This window comes from Phyllobates terribilis, unplaced genomic scaffold, assembly GCF_046119375.1.
Source record: "Phyllobates terribilis strain yellow unplaced genomic scaffold, ASM4611937v1 Scaffold_11__3_contigs__length_659146591, whole genome shotgun sequence".
Classification (NCBI taxonomy): domain Eukaryota; kingdom Metazoa; phylum Chordata; class Amphibia; order Anura; family Dendrobatidae; genus Phyllobates; species Phyllobates terribilis.
This window is the reverse complement of record NW_027362771.1, coordinates 418,966,584-418,984,340: the sequence shown is the minus strand read 5'-3', so window position 1 is coordinate 418,984,340 and position 17,757 is coordinate 418,966,584.

The following is a 17,757-nucleotide window of genomic DNA, read 5'->3' as shown; positions in this document are numbered from 1 at the left end:
CAAAGTTCCTACTTTTAACAATATTTTTTAAATTAACTTTAATGGGAATCTTTCAGAAGAATCCTTCCCCCAAAGCTGTTTATATGGCCTTGTTACTCTATGAAAGACAATGTCAGCCAGGTCTAGACTGATGCAATCTGCTGCTCCCTGACTGAAATATCGCAGTTTAACTTCATATCTGTAAAGCATACATTACCTCCCAACAGCGATGGTCCTGGCTGTGATGGCATTTTCATGGGCGCTGGGAAATTGCCCATTAAAAAGCAAGGCAGAAACTTGCCACTGCACTGTGTTTTTTGTGGCAGCATTTTTGATTCTTCACCTGAAGAAATAAGAAAGTATCAAAATACAAGTGTATGCCGTATACCAATTCTCATGCAGGAAAATATACAGTTTAGCCGCACATAATTGCAAAGTCAGTATCCTGCATTATATACACGTTTGGAAAATTGACTCGGGAAGACTCGTCTTATAGCTCCTTGATTCTGACCAAATGAATGATTTGCCTGATCTGTACATTTTGGGTGCAGGCTGTGTTATACAGCTAGCTCCAGTTGCAGCCTCCGATATGCTGTTGTCAATCATCACAGCAGCATTGAAAAGGCTGAAAATGGTAGAATGTGTCCCTACCCCCATTGCCCCCTGCAAAATTTTTGTGAGGTGCCGATGGCATTGTTATAGAAGTCGATGACTTTTGAAGGTCCCTGTGTCTGTCATGTTTGTACATTTATGAAGCTCTGCTTGTGGTTGGGCTTTATACAAGATAGGTGATTTTACAAAACATGGCATCATTACAATATTACAGTGTGTTGTACTGGCAATTAAGTGACCCCTGGTTCAAGTCACATTGACTAATTAAAAAAATTATATATTTGTTTAATGAAAGGTTCTTATCACCCTACTTTCACCAAAATGTAAATAAAACATTTGGTGGCTCAGCATGTGTGATTTTCCAAACTAATACAATATCAGAGTATACAGTGAATGCCCGACAAAATGCTATTTTATGGTCACTTATGACAGAACTGTTTTATGGTCACTTCACCTGTGTGCGTTTATCCCCTTAGTGACCAGGCCAATTTTTGTACAATATATACATACACACATATATACACAAACTCAATTATATACAGTAGCTTGCAAAAGTATTGACCCCCCCCCACACACACACACAGCCATTAGTACAAACACATCATACGCACAGATTAACACTGATATATACATAATTACAGATATGCACACACACACTAACTAGACAGATGAACATACATCATATAGAGTGTGCACCTACAATGAGTGCAAAACCAAAAATGAATAGCCCGAATGAGTGGTCAAAACATAGATGGTTATTAAAATACTTTTATTATAAAAACAAGTGGGTTTGAGGTGTCAAAAAGAAAGGAGCGCACACACAAGATAAATTGAGTAACAAAAGAGACCCCAACGGATAAAACAAGATAACAGCAGGAAGAACAAAAAATCAATGAAAAGTATTTGATAGCCTGATATGACCAAAATGCATCATTGTAAATCAATTGGGGAGTAAAATACTGGAAATATTAAGATAGTTGCTATTGGGATGAGTAGATGTGCAATTAGTAGGTGATCATTGCCGATATGGCAAGTAATATATGTTCCTATAATATATTGTGGTAATATATTGTGGGACTCTCAGGGAAAAGCGCCACACCATGTGCAGGACTGCATCATAATCAGGTACAACTATACCATTCTTTATTAACATGATGGATCAATACAGTATATACTAATACTGGTGTCCGGCTGTGCAATGCTTTACAGGTGGATATGTAATATATTCTGGAACATTATCTCTTCTCTCTGATAGGCTTAGGGTTTGTGCAATTATTCACAAACATTTAATACAGCAATGTATTTAATACAACACTTAACATATAGAGGTGCTTAAACACCGCTGTGATTGTCCACTAGGCTCAGTGAGTGTGCAGTTATTGCACAACATATTATAGGCACATGTATTACTTGCCATATCTGCAATGATCACATACTAACTATCTGCACATCTACTCATCCCAATAGCAACCATCTTAATATTTCTAGTATTTTACACCCAATTGATTTACAATCATGCATTTTGGTAATATCATGTTATCAAATACTTTTGAGTCTCTTTATTACTCAATTTATTTTGTGGGTGTACTCTTTTGACTACCACATATCCACTTGTTATTATAATAATGTATAAAAATACATCTGTCACTATGTGGGTGATCCCCCTGAGGCACTATTATTAGGGTATATTCACACTATCCGTACTGTCAGCGCTTTGAACGCAGTATACTTTATGCTTCATCTAAAGCGCTGCACGCAGGTGAGTCAGCGTGTGTTGATTGAACCTTGCGGATTCACCGTATTCAATGTATTGCACTGATCACATTTCTCTTGGGGAGGCTAGTGACTCCGCAACAGAAATTGACATGCTGCGGTCTGGATAGATGCGCTGCATGTCCGTGTCCGTGGGTGATCCGCAGTTGTATGGAGACGCATAGTGGGCATGGGATTTCTTGAAATCCCATCCACTTTGCTTGTAATGTAGAACACTGCGGTTTGCACGCAGCACTTGCGCTGCGTCCAATCCGCAGCGTTTCCTGACCGTGTGCACGTAGCCTTACAGTCTTGGATGTATATCATTTGCTTGTCCTTTACGTCATTTGGTTAACTGCAATGAGTACAGTACAGAGAGCTGGACCGTCCCAGAGGAACGAGACGTGCACACACGGAGCCTCTCCGGACCGCCTGCTCTCAGCCCAGCAGACTAGTGTGTCTGCAAACAATTTCTTCCTCCAGAATCCAACTACTGAGCTTCCTGCATGGCGGTAAAACAGCAGGAAACTCTATCTACGGCAGAGGCTGAGCTGTGCTTCGTATTGTAGGCTGCTGCATACAAGGCATCATGATGGGAAAACAAATGGCGATCAGATCGGCACAGATTTAACTTTCTTGACGAGGCTCCCTCCTCCATGGGCCACTGTGCATCTTAACAGGCGGTATGTCCGCTCCTGACTCACCCACAGACTTGAAGAGCAAAGTTGTCAGGAGCCGGACACCAAGCGTCTCACTGCTCAGCAAATTCCAGGCTCAACTGTCATTCTCATGGCGAGTTCTAGCATGGAACGTATCTGGTTGTGATGTCACTATGGTACTCGTCATCCTGAGCTGCTATTGGCCGCAGCGTAGTACAGATTAAAAAGCGGGATTCCACGTTCAATTGCGTCTATAATGGATTTTCATCAATAAAATATGTGGCATTGTCTGGAAATGATGTATTCAGTGGGATTCTGAGGGCTTGCTCACACAATTTTCATTTTCTGCTTATTTTTGGTCTATAGTTGACGCGCCCCCTGGGCCATATTCTTTTAGGGGGAATATCCGGAGCCGGATCAGATGGGAGTTGTAGTCTTCCGAGTGGCTGTGACCCGGTCCGTGCCCAGGGTGTCAAACTCAGTTGTATGTGGCAGTCATACAGATGTTATAAGTTCTTTATTTGTCGACTACGCCACCCGTTGTGTTGCGGTCACTGTGGCCGCCGCTGCAGCAGGGTCCGCTGAGGCTGGTGGTGTTGGTGCAGCTTGATAGGATGACCCCCAACGGGAGGGGTATAGCCTCAGTGGGATCAGGTGCTGAGGATGGGAGTTGTGGTGATGCAGTGTAGACGGCAATCAGAGACTGAGTCGGGTTATGCAGTTTAGGATGTTTTACTCACTGCTGATGTTCTGGTCACTCCAGCTTCGAGTGACCTCCCGAGCCGTGCTGCGTCCACCAGGTTCTGGATCCAGCCAACTCCCAAATAAGTCCGGAGCGTGACCCTGAGCTCTCCTTCAGTCCTTTCTCTGGCCGTCCCCACTATTGATCCACCCAGGTCCAGCTCCCTCGGGCCTTCTGTTGGGACACCCTTGGCCTTGGGTTCCCTGACCCTCCTCGTGGTATGCCTTCGTGGTGGATGTGGTGGGTGACCGTGGCAAACGCTGCCCACGGTCTCCGGTCTCTGGCTGGGGAGTGTTTTTACCCCCACCAGCTTGGGTTCCGGTACCCTGTGCCGACTCTTCACCCGGGGATTTAAGTTGGGTTCTTGGAGTCCTTTTCTTCTGGTTCCCCCTCTGGGTCTCTCTCTCTCCTCTCTCACTCGGGGTCTCTCTTCTCCTCTGCTCCTGACTTTCTCTCTGCAACTGACCCTGTTCTTAGTTGGTGCCCACCTTATATACACCCTCTATGTGTGAGCTCAGGTGACCAGCACCCAATGAGCTCCTATCTTTACCCAGGCTGCTCCCCCTATCTGCCCCTACACTACTTGGGATGTACCACCCCCCTCCCACTCCAGCCAGGAACAGACTCGGTCGTACCTGCACATTTCTAAGTGGGAGTACCGTCGGTCTGCTCCTCGGAAATGGGATGTGTGTAGTGCATGCAGCCTACCGAGCTCAGATCCACACTCCATCCTTACCTGGGAGTGGAATATCACACCTCTGGGTTGAGGTGCAATACCCCTGTAGCAGCCGAATCCTCAGGGTGCTACATTCCCCCCTGGTAAATCACAGCACGTCCTCGGGCTGTAAGACAAAAACATCACAAAACATACAAAATTTTTCATAAACATATAAAACATATAAAACATATAAAACATTATATAAGTTAGCAGCATCAATAAAACTTTTTATAATAAACATTCTCGTCGTTTCTTGTTCCTCCTCCGGTCACTGTGCAACGTGTGACCGGGTAAAGTGCGACAGTCTCTCTGGAAAACTGGTTTTCCCTATAAAACCGGTAGGGGGCGCTTTAGGACGCGCAACTATATACAGGGGTTATGGCCGCTCTCAGTCCTCGGCCAGTTAAGGAGGGAAAGGGAATGGCTGCTCACAGTCCTCAGCCTGTGGGATTAAGGGTAAACGGGTAAACAGTTCACTCAGCTGGTCCCAACGGGGACTATATTTGCAGTAACAGTTTCTTTATACCCCGATCGGGTAACTATTTACAGCATCTACTCCGCTGTACTCAACAACGTCTTCCTCCTGCTCTTTCTTTGGGGATCTCAGCTTCAGACCCGTCCGGATCCTCTTGCTCTTCCTCCTCACATCGCAGCTCCTCCTCTGTCAGGCGATGCACATGGAGGGCGTAAGGTCCTTTGGCACACTTGTGCCGGGTAAAGGTGACCTCGTCCCCGATATAAAGGTCACGACCTCTGTGCCCCTCCGGCAGATGGGACTCCACATCTCTGCGCGTGACAAAGACGTCGCCGGGGGTGTTGTGGTCTCTGATGAAGCCCCACCCATGCTGCATGTTGAACTTAATTACAGTCCCGGTGGTGCGGGGACTGTGCGCTGCACGGGGGTCTCTCCTGGTTCGGCTCTTCTGCTCGGCGCTCCTTACTTGAGCCTGTTGTTCCCGGATCCGCCTCTCTCTCCGCTCCCTCGCAAACTCCTCGAGCTGCTGTCGGCAGCACTCAGCACGCTCCGTTGCAGCTGCCCTGGTTTCTTGAGTGAACCCCATTAGGTCTTCTCCGGTGGGGTCCCACTCAAATTGGGTCTCTTCAAGCACAGGCGAGATCCTTATCACGGGCTTCGGAGCCGGAATCAGGGGTGCACACATGGCCCCAACTCTCCTCTGGTGCTCCAGGTCATAATATCTCTGGGGCCAGATGAAAGGCTGCCCGTCCGGCCACGTGTGCTTGGCAAACAAGTCCTCTCCCAGACGCGGCACCCTTGGTTTTACGGGTGCGGGCGCGGTGGTGGTGGCGCCCGGGTTGCCCAGGCCTTGCGGCCAGGCCTGGGGCACCTGGAAGGTGAAGGGCACCGTTAGGACGGCGGCGCCCTGGGCTACCTGGCCTTGCGGCCAGGCCGGAGGCTCCGCAGAGGTAGGGGGCGCTGTTGGTGATGCGACGCCCGGGAATTCTAGGCCCTGCGACCAGGCTGGTGTTACTTCCTGTTTTGCCACGCTCGGGGTCGGTGCGCATGGCGTCACAGGGGTCGCGGCGGCGGCTTCCGGTTGGGGCCTAGTCTGCGTCGGTGACATGGCGTTTTCGGGCACAGCAGGGGGACTTTCGGGCTCTGCGACGGGGAGCTGGGGCAGGTAAGCGGTGTCCTGGTTTGGGGTATAGACGTCCCCTTTACCTGCCTCCATGCGTTCGGCTCCCTTCTCGGCGCCGTCTCCGGCCTTGGGTCCTCCCGCGCCATCCTCAGAGGCGGTCTGTCTCCTCATCTTGGCTGGCGTGCTCCGGGTCTTGGTTTGCTGGGCCATCTCTCGGCTCCACTCCGCCAATGTCTCTCGCTGTACCCGGGCCATCCTCCGTGCGAGGCCCTCCAGGGCAGTCTGTGCACACTCCCGGTCTCGGGGGAGCTGTGCGAGGACCTCCACTAAGCCTAGTGGGGTCGTGGTTTCCAGCAGGCTCCTGACCAACGGGTCGGTGCTGCTCTGCTCTTCTTCCAGCAGGCTCCTGGCCAGCGGGCCGGTGCTGCTCTGCTCTCTGGACATCTCCGGGTGAGCTTCTCTGCTCCTCCTCTCCAGGCTTCTTGCCTCCGGGTGCGCTCGCTCCAGACTGCTCCAGGCGACACCCATCTTCGCTCTCTCCTTTCGTCTCCTCCCCCTTCGAGGGCGGTCCCGGGGCCACTTGGTGACTGTCAGCTCCAGGGGCAGTTCTTTCACGCTGACAGACACCTCTAGCATCACAGTCTCTGTTGGTGGGGGCGGTTTCCACTTTTGGCGCCATTTTCGGTCCTGGCCCACGATGGGAGGTGGCCTCTTGCCATCCTCTGGCACGCCCATAATGGCGTCCGCTCTGACAAGGCGGGAAACCTTTGGAAATGGCGGGAATCGCTTCCCAGTGGCGGGAAACTCTGCAGATGGCGGGAAAACGCTGTTAATGGCGGACAACCGGCTGGAATCGACTGGTGATGGGGTCCGATGGCGGGGACCCTCCGGAACCGGCAGGAGACTTCTTTCTGAGGTAAACTCATTCTTTTCTTCAGGCACGCAGTACCCGGTTGTTGTGGGCACGTAATCCTGCCGACTACGCCAAAGTTGACGCGCCCCCTGGGCCATATTCTTTTAGGGGGAATATCCGGAGCCGGATCAGATGGGAGTTGTAGTCTTCCGAGTGGCTGTGACCCGGTCCGTGCCCAGGGTGTCAAACTCAGTTGTATGTGGCAGTCATACAGATGTTATAAGTTCTTTATTTGTCGACTACGCCACCCGTTGTGTTGCGGTCACTGTGGCCGCCGCTGCAGCAGGGTCCGCTGAGGCTGGTGGTGTTGGTGCAGCTTGATAGGATGACCCCCAACGGGAGGGGTATAGCCTCAGTGGGATCAGGTGCTGAGGATGGGAGTTGTGGTGATGCAGTGTAGACGGCAATCAGAGACTGAGTCGGGTTATGCAGTTTAGGATGTTTTACTCACTGCTGATGTTCTGGTCACTCCAGCTTCGAGTGACCTCCCGAGCCGTGCTGCGTCCACCAGGTTCTGGATCCAGCCAACTCCCAAATAAGTCCGGAGCGTGACCCTGAGCTCTCCTTCAGTCCTTTCTCTGGCCGTCCCCACTATTGATCCACCCAGGTCCAGCTCCCTCGGGCCTTCTGTTGGGACACCCTTGGCCTTGGGTTCCCTGACCCTCCTCGTGGTATGCCTTCGTGGTGGATGTGGTGGGTGACCGTGGCAAACGCTGCCCACGGTCTCCGGTCTCTGGCTGGGGAGTGTTTTTACCCCCACCAGCTTGGGTTCCGGTACCCTGTGCCGACTCTTCACCCGGGGATTTAAGTTGGGTTCTTGGAGTCCTTTGCTTCTGGTTCCCCCTCTGGGTCTCTCTCTCTCCTCTCTCACTCGGGGTCTCTCTTCTCCTCTGCTCCTGACTTTCTCTCTGCAACTGACCCTGTTCTTAGTTGGTGCCCACCTTATATACACCCTCTATGTGTGAGCTCAGGTGACCAGCACCCAATGAGCTCCTATCTTTACCCAGGCTGCTCCCCCTATCTGCCCCTACACTACTTGGGATGTACCACCCCCCTCCCACTCCAGCCAGGAACAGACTCGGTCGTACCTGCACATTTCTAAGTGGGAGTACCGTCGGTCTGCTCCTCGGAAATGGGATGTGTGTAGTGCATGCAGCCTACCGAGCTCAGATCCACACTCCATCCTTACCTGGGAGTGGAATATCACACCTCTGGGTTGAGGTGCAATACCCCTGTAGCAGCCGAATCCTCAGGGTGCTACATAGTCATGGACAGATATCAGCAGTGGCTTACAGTAGAGCAAAGCAGAACTGACATATCTCATTCACACGCGGTGGATCAGTTCTGGGCAGAAATTCACCTGCACTGTGGATTTCTAAACCTCCAACATATCAATTCTTTCTGTAAATGTTCACTGTGGATTTCATTCTTTGCATATGGTAAAATACGCACCACTTTCACATGTAATACATGCAGATTTCATCACAACTCCATGACAATATCTGCACAGATTTTTTCTATTATGTTCCCCTGACCACAATTTTTATCTGTGGAAAAAACTAACATCACACGGACAGCACTAGGATCAGTGTTATTCAAGTGGGTTGTTCAGATGACCTTTAGATTTTTTTTTACATGGATCGAATGTTCGGGTGAAAAGAATCTCAGCTTACACTATTATCTTCTGTATTTCGCATGAGATTTTCCCATTCCATTCTATGGATGCAAAATAAAAAATCAGATACCATACGGATCAACCATATAGCATTCTATTTTCATGGATTCAATTACATTATTAACATTTGAAATGTGTTTTGCTCTTTTAAATCTTATTACTGGCTGATGTGTTAATACGAATGCCATACGGATGTTAAAAATGGTCTCATGGATGGTATACAGATGGCAATACTGAAGAATATCGTCTGTTTTGCTGGATGAACATTGATCGATTTTTTTATTTATACGCTCGTGTGATCTTGGACCTAGTGTGAGATTTTACAACAGATACATTTTCAGAAAAGACATGAATATGGATGTAACGTGTATTAGATCTTTTAATATCAAGAGAGCTCTCATTTGTCTTCTATAATCAGTGCTGAAAGTTATTCTGTTCTGCTCAGTCACCTCCAATGTTACTTGTTCTGTATGTCGGTGTATCAAGCCTTGCTTTATGGCTGTCACTGTAGCAATTCATCATTATTGTGATCTATTGTACCACAGAATCCTGCCTCAGACCTAAACCTAAAAAAAATTATCGACTTGACCACATCAAGAAGCAATTAGTCCTTATTAGTGATGAGCGAGCACTAAAATGCTCTGGTATTCGTTACTCAGGTCGAGTAAAGCGTAATGCTCGCGTGCTCGAGCCGAGTAACATGTACAATGTAAGTCAATGGGAAAGCATTCCTTTTTTCCGGCGGCCCTGATGGAGTTGTGGAGGGGGGCTAAAAATTGGTGAAATTGTTGGAAACAGTGCTTAAATTACATGGGGACAGCATGGGGAAGACCCCTGGAAGCATCTCTGAATCCCAGGTCACTGCTGTGTTGTCAGAGTATTACACCACTTTTACAGATTGACAATAAAAGATACAAAACAAAGCTAAAAATGATTTTCCTGGAAAAATGTTAAGAAACATTCTTTCCTGCGTAATAACTTGTACATAAGGCAAAATAAATAACCAAGATTTTTTGGGGTTTGCTTGAAGCAGCAAGAGTATAAGGCAGTAATCCCTATCTGGATGCGTGTAACATGCTAGCCATAGTGCGATAGCTCTACCCTACACAAATTTCAGATAAGAGTTAATATTGTTGAATATAGAATCAATTTGAATTGGCCTTCCCATTATTTAGGAGTGGGTCTCCTATACTGTTATTGCGTATGCAGTAAGTGCAAGGGCTGCCAAAAGCTAGGACGCACTCCAATACCAATTTGAAGACACGTAGTGGAGGTCCTCAGTAAAAAAAATATTTTCCATTATTAAGGAGTGGGTCTTCTAGACTGGTAATGCCTATGCACTAAGTGCATGGGCATTTACCCCAGTGGGGTATAAATATACAGTACAGACCAAAAGTTTGTAAAATTTTTGATATTTTTATAAATGCCAAACATATCAACCTAAATTTACCATTATCATAAAGTATAATGTGTTACTAAAAACAACTCAAAATCAATGGGATATTTTGAAGCATTCCAGAGTTATGAGCACATAAAGTGACACATGTCAGATTTAAAAAAAATATGTGCGTGCGTTTATCCCCTTAGTGACCAGGCCAATTTTTGTACAATATGTACATACACACATATATACACAAACTCAATTATATACAGTAGCTTGCAAAAGTATTGACCCCCACACACACACACACAACCATCAGCACAAACACATCATACACACAGATTAACACTGATGTATACATAATTACAGATATGCACACACACTAACTAGACAGATGAACATACAGTACAGACCAAAAGTTTGGACACACCTTCTCATTTAAAGATTTTTCTGTATTTTCATGACTATAAAAACTGTACATTCACACTGAAGGCATCAAAACTATGAATTAACACATGTGGAATTATATACTTAACAAAAAAGTGTGAAACAACTGAAAATATGTCTTATATTCTAGGTTCTTCAAAGTAGCCACCTTTTGCTTTGATGACTGCTTTGCACACTCTTGGCATTCTCTTGATTAGCTTCAAGAGGTAGTCACCAGAAATGGTCTTCCAACAATCTTGAAGGAGTTCCCAGAGATGCTTAGCACTTGTTGGCCCTTTTGCCTTCACTCTGCGGTCCAGCTCACCCCAAACCATCTCGATTGGGTTCAGGTCTGGTGACTGTGGAGGCCAGGTCATCTGGCGTAGCACCCCATCACTCTCCTTCTTGGTCAAATAGCCCTTACACAGCCTGGAGGTGTGTTTGGGGTCATTGTCCTGTTGAAAAATAAATGATGGTTCAACTAAACGCAAACCGGATGGAATAGCATGCCGCTGCAAGATGCTGTGGTAGCCATGCTGGTTCAGTATGCCTTCAATTTTGAATAAATCCCCAACAATGTCACCAGCAAAGCACCCCCACACCATCACACCTCCTCCTCCATGCTTCACGGTGGGAACCAGGCATGTAGAGTACATCCGTTCACCTTTTCTGAGTCGCACAAAGACACGGTGGTTAGAGCCAAAGATCTCAAATTTGGACTCATCAGGCCAAAGCACAGATTTCCACTGGTCTAATGTCCATTCCTTGTGTTCTTTAGCCCAAATAAGTCTCTTCTGCTTGTTGCTGGTCCTTACCAGTGGTTTCCTAGCAGCTATTTTACCATAAAGACCTGCTGCACAAAGTCTCATCTTAACAGTTGTTGAAGAGATGTGTCTGCTGCTAGAACTCTGTGTGGCATTGACCTGGTCTCTAATCGGAGCTGCTGTTAACCTGCGATTTCTGAGGCAGGTGACTCGGATAAACTTATCCTCAGAAGCAGAGGTGACTCTTGGTCTTCCTTTCCTGGGGCGGTCCTCATGTGAGCCAGTTTCTTTGCAGCGCTTGATGGTTTTTGCAACTGCACTTGAGGACACTTTCAAAATTTGCCCAATTTTCCCGACTGACTAACCTACGTTTCTTAAAGTAATGATGGCAAATCATTTTTCTTTACTTAGCTGCTTTTTTATTGCCATAATACAAATTCTGACAGTCTATTCACTAGGACTTGTTATGATCTGCAACTATGATCTGAACTAAGGAAAGATAGGAGAAAGCTGTCCCTACAGCAAGACTAAGCTGAATCCCTACGATGTAGCGGGCTGCCTGTTCCTAGTGAACAGACCCTCCTTCATCCTCGGATAGTCTGAACGAAGACCTATAGATATAAGGGAGGGGTCCCTAAAAGAACTAAAGACTGGGATAAAAATGGGACACTTCCTAAACAGAAATTGTTTTAAAACACAAAAGACAAACTGACAAAAAGTACTAGAGGTCCAAGAGGACCAAGCAAACTGACAGAGATAGGCACCGAAGCACCAGGCTAGCAAAACAGTCAAACAACACTGAAGTCCAGCAAAGCCAGAAGGACGGAGCTGGAATAAATAGGCAGATGGTCACGTGACCGCAAAACACAAGATAGCAAAAACTAACAGGAGGGTTCTAACAGTACCCCCTCTTCTATGAGGATCCTCCGGATCTTCCAGGCCCAGGTCTATCAGGAAACCTCCTGTGGAAAGCTTTAACAAGCCTAGGAGCAGAGACATCACCCGTCCTTACCCAGGAGTTGTCTTCAGGCCCGAAACCCTTCCAGGAGACAAGATACTGTAATTTCCCTCTATGCCATCTAGAATTCAAAATACGAGAAATTTCATACTCGCCGTCTTCCACCACAGGAAGAACTGTGACAGTGGCGTCCCTATTAGATACTTCAGCCTTTTTCAACAAGGAAACATGAAACACAGGATTAATCTTCCAGGAAGTAGGGACATCCAACCTAACCGCAGACAGGTTAAAAACCTGAAGCACTTTAAATGGACCCATAATCTTTGGACCCAGTTTTTTAGAGGGAATCCTCAACCGCAGGTTCTTCGAGGACAACCAAACCATGTCACCCACAGTAAACAAAACCTCTTTACGTTTCCTGACAAAATACTTCTTGGACTTTTTGTTAGTCTCTTGAAGGTTACAACGAACATTAGTCCAAACTCTCCCCAAATCACCGGAAAAATACTCCTCCTCCGGCACCGCCGACCCCCAATTTGGAGAACGAACCAAAAGATGGATGTCTCCCAGTACAACAAAAAAAAGGAGAACACCCAGCAGAGGAGTATGTATGATTGTTAAGTGCAAATTCTGCGAGAGGTAGAAACTCCGACCACACCTCTTGATTATCCGCCACAAAACAACGCAAAAACTGCTCAACATCCTGGTTCTTTCTTTCAGTCTGTCCATTAGACTCAGGATGATAACCAGACGAAAATGACAAATTGACTCCCAACCTGTCACAAAAAGCACGCCAAAAGCGAGCCACAAACTGAGGTCCTCTATCAGAAACAATATCCGTAGGAACGCCATGGAGCTTGACAATCTCCTTAACAAACGCCTTAGCGAGTGTCTTGGCGCAGGACAACTTAATGAATGGAACCAAATGACACATCTTACTAAAATGGTCCACGACCACCCAGATGACAGTAAAACCCTCGGACACAGGAAGATCAGTAATAAAATCCATAGTGAGATGCGTCCAAGGTGCACTAGGAACCTCCAGAGGGCAAAGCAACCCCGCAGCAGGAGTATGTGAAGCCTTTGACCTAGCGCACACAGTACACTGACGCACCCACTTGATGACTTCCTTCTGCCATCCAGGCCACCAAAAACTGCGACTGATCAGTCTCTTAGTCTCCGAAATTCCTGGATGACCTGCCAACAGAGACTCATGACACTCCACAAACAAATCTCTCCTAAAGGTTCTAGGCACGAACAACCTACCATGGGGAGTGTTAGATGGAGCATCATCTTGAGCTTTCAGAATCCCATTCTCCAAATCGGAGTCCAAAGTCGCCACCACAACTCCTTTCTGTAAAATGCTCTCCTCCTCCTTGGCACCGACCGTAGGAGAGAAGCTGCGAGATAAAGCATCGGCTTTAACATTCTTAGTACCAGGGATATAGGTAACAGAAAAATGAAACCGAGAAAGAAAAAGTGACCACCTAGCTTGACGGGCATTCAAGCGCTTGGCAGCATCCAGATAGATCAAATTCTTATGATCTGTGAAAACCTGAATAGGAAATCTAGCGCCTTCCAAAAAATGACGCCAATGTTCAAACGCGAGTTTAATAGCCAGCTACTCCCGATTTCCAACATCATAATTCAGTTTGGTTTCCGAAATTTTTTTCGAAAAGAAGGCACAAGGATGTACTCCACCCTTGTTCTCCTGAGACAAAACTGCTCCGACCCCCACCGATGAAGCATCGATCTCGACCAAAAAAGGCTTGGTCTCATCAGGCTGCATAAGGATAGGGGCAGAACTGAACCTCTCTTTGAGATACTCAAACGCTTCAATGGCCTCAGTAGTCCACTGGGCCGTATTCGCACCTTTCCTGGTGAGATCGGTTAGAGGTTTAACAATTACAGAAAAATTCTTAATGAATTTTCTGTAATAATTGGCAAAACCCAAAAATCTCGGTATAGATTTCAAACCAATAGGCCTAGGCACAGCCTGAACCTTCACAGGGTCCATCTCAAAGCCCTCGCTGGAGACAATGTAGCCCAAAAAACTAATTTTGTGCACAGCGAACTCACATTTCTCCAGCTTAGCAAAGAGTGAATTATCACCCAATAACTGCAAAACTTCACGTACACTCTGCCAATGGGACTCCAGATCTGGTGAATAAATCAAAATGTCATCCAAATACACAACCACATTCTTACCAATCAGAGGTCTCAGGATGTCATTAATAAGGTTCTGAAAAGATGCAGGTGCATTGGTAAGACCAAAAGGCATCACCAGATTCTCAAAATGACCTACCGGAGAGTTAAAAGCAGTTTTCCATTCATCACCCTCCTTCACACGTAACAAATTGTATGCCCCCCGGAGATCAATTTTGGAGAACCACTTGGCTCCCACTAACTGGTTAAACAAGTCAGGAATTAACGGTAATGGGTAGGAATTGCGTACGGTAATCTTATTAATTTCACGAAAGTCCAGACATGGAAGTAAACCCCCGTCCTTTTTTTTAACAAAGAAGAATCCAACTGCCACTGGCGACATAGAAGGTCTAATGTGACCAGCAGCCAGGCTAGTCTGTGTGGACTCCTCCAAGGCCTTTCTTTCAGGGATAGTCAGATTAAACAAGCGACTTTTGGGAAGAGTAGAACCCGGAACAGACTCAATGGCGCAATCATAATCCCTATGAGGAGGTAAAACTTGCGACTCCTCCTCCGAAAAAAACCTCCAAAAATCTTGAATAGGTACAGGTAATTCCACTTTTTCCACAGCCGCAATGCGACCATTACAACATTTATCATAGCACTTCGGACTCCAAGACTTAATCACATTAGTAGACCAGTCCAATAAAGGATTGTGCAGTTTTAACCAAGGCAATCCTAGAACAACTGGAGAGTGTAAATTATCCAAAACAACTAAGTCCAAAATTTCTTGGTGAACTCCATTGATAGTGAGAGGAAATGCAGCAGTCTTGTGAGTAATACATTTCAAAGGAGTGTTATCAATTGCAACCACAGAAATAGGTGATGACAAAGGTTTGGATTTCAATTTAAGGTTTTCCAAAAAACCTTTATCAGTCACATTAAGTGTTGAACCACAATCCACAAATACCTGAAATTCAATCAAATCTCCCTGCAGAGTAGTACTCCCAGAAAGAAATACTCCTGCAGAGCGTAAACAAATTATACGGGAGTAACTGACCTTTTTTGTTTCTTTACTTAAACGACGCTCACAACACTTAATCAAATGGACACCTTTACCACAATAAAGACACAATCCCTCGGCGAATCTCCAGTCTTTTTCCTGAGAGCGGAGTGACATCCCCCCAACCTCCATCGGTTCCCCACCATCAGAGCAGATTTTCTGGGGACTAGGACCTGACATTACAGGAGTCTTTACCTCATTGAGCCTGCACCTCAGTCTCCTGTCTATACGAACAGCTAACTGCATAGCTTCCTGCAGAGTCTCAGGTGCAGGGAATGCAATTAGCAAATCCTTAACCCTTTCACTCAGACCACCAAGAAATAAACATCTCAGCGCCGAATCATTCCAATTAACTTCTGAAGCCCATCTCCTGAAGTGTGTGCAATAATTTTCAACATCATCAGACCCCTGATTCAAACGTCTAAGTTCTGATTCAGCAGATGAGATTCGATCAGGATCGTCATATAATAGCCCCATAGCAGAAAAAAATTCTTCAACAGAACTTAAACACGGATCATTAGGCTGGAGAGAAAAGGCCCAACCCTGTGGTTCTTTGCGCAAAAGTGACATAATAAAACCAATGCGCTGTGATTCATTCCCAGAAGATCTTGGTTTCAAACTAAAATATAACAAACAAGCATTTTTAAAGAAAAAAAAATCTTGCTGTTTACCATAAAAAACATCAGGCAGTCCTACCTTCGGTTCCACAAAATGCGCTCCAGGACAGCTACTCACGTGTTGCTGAAGCTCGGCCACCTCCAGAGACAATCCCTGCAGGCGTTGAGCCAACTCCTGGACGGAAACCATACTGATCCCCAAATTTCTTTCCTTTTAGTTTTTTTGGGATGGACTTACTGTTATGATCTGCAACAAGAACTAAGGAAAGATAGGGGAAAGCTGTCCCTACAGTAAGACTAAGCTGAATCCCTACGATGTAGCGGGCTGCCTGTTCCTAGTGAACAGACCCGCTTTCGTCCTCGGCTAGTCTGAACGAAGACCTATAGATATAAGGGAGAGGTCCCTAAAAGAACTAAGGACTGGGATAAAAATGGGACACCTCCTAAACAGAAATTGTTGTAGAACACAAAAGACAAACTGACAAAAAGTACTAGAGGTCCAAGAGGAACAAGCAAACTGACAGAGATAGGCACCGAAGCACCAGGCTAGCAAAACAGTCAAACAACACTGAAGTCCAGCAAAGCCAGAAGGGCGGAGCTGGAATAAATAGGCAGATGGTCACGTGACCGCAAAACACAACATAGCAAAAACTAACAGGAGGGTTCTAACAGGACTATCAGCTGTGTATCCACCTGACTTCTGCACAACACAACTGATGGTCCCAACCCCATTTATCAGGCAAGAAATCCCACTTATTAAACATGACAGGGAACACCTGTGAAGTGAAAACCATGTCCGGTGACTACCTCTTGAAGCTCATCAAGAGAATGCCAAGAGTGTGCAAAGCAGTCATCAAAGCAAAAGGTGGCTACTTTGAAGAACCTAGAATATAAGACATATTTTCAGTTGTTTCACACTTTTTTGTTAAGTATATAATTCGACATGTGTTAATTCATAGTTTTGATGCCTTCAGTGTGAATGTACAATTTTCAAAGTCATGAAAATAACAGAAAAATCTTTAAATGAGAAGGTGTGTCCAAACTTTTGGTCTGTACTGTATATATATATATATATATATATATATATATATATACACACACATATACAATGGTGGCCATCAAGCGCTACAAAGAAACTGGCTCACATGACGACCGCCCCAGGAAAGGAAGACCAAGAGTCACCTCTGCTTCTGAGGATAAGTTTATCCGAGTCACCAGCCTCAGAAATGGCAGGTTAACAGCAGCTCCGATTAGAGACCAGGTCAATGCCACACAGAGTTCTAGCAGCAGACACATCTCTTCAACAACTGTTAAGAGGTGACTTTGTGCAGCAGGCCTTCATGGTAAACGAGCTGCTAGGAAACCACTGCTAAGGACAGGCAACAAGCAGAAGATACTTGTTTGGGCTAAAGAACACAAGGAATGGATATTAGACCAGTGGAAATCTGTGCTTTGGTCCGATGAGTCCAAATTTGAGATCTTTGGTTCCAACCACCGTGTGCAATGCAGAAAAGGTGAACGGCTGGACTTTACATGCCTGGTTCCCACCATGAAGCATGGAGGAGGAGGTGTGATGTTGTGGGGGTGATTTGCTGGTGACATTGTTGGGGATTTATTCAAAATTGAAGGCATACTGAACCAGCATGGCTACCACAGCATCTTGCAGCGGCATGCTATTCCATCCGGTTTGCATTTAGTTGGACCATCATTTATTTTTCAACAGGACAATGACCCCAAACACACCTCCAGGCTGTG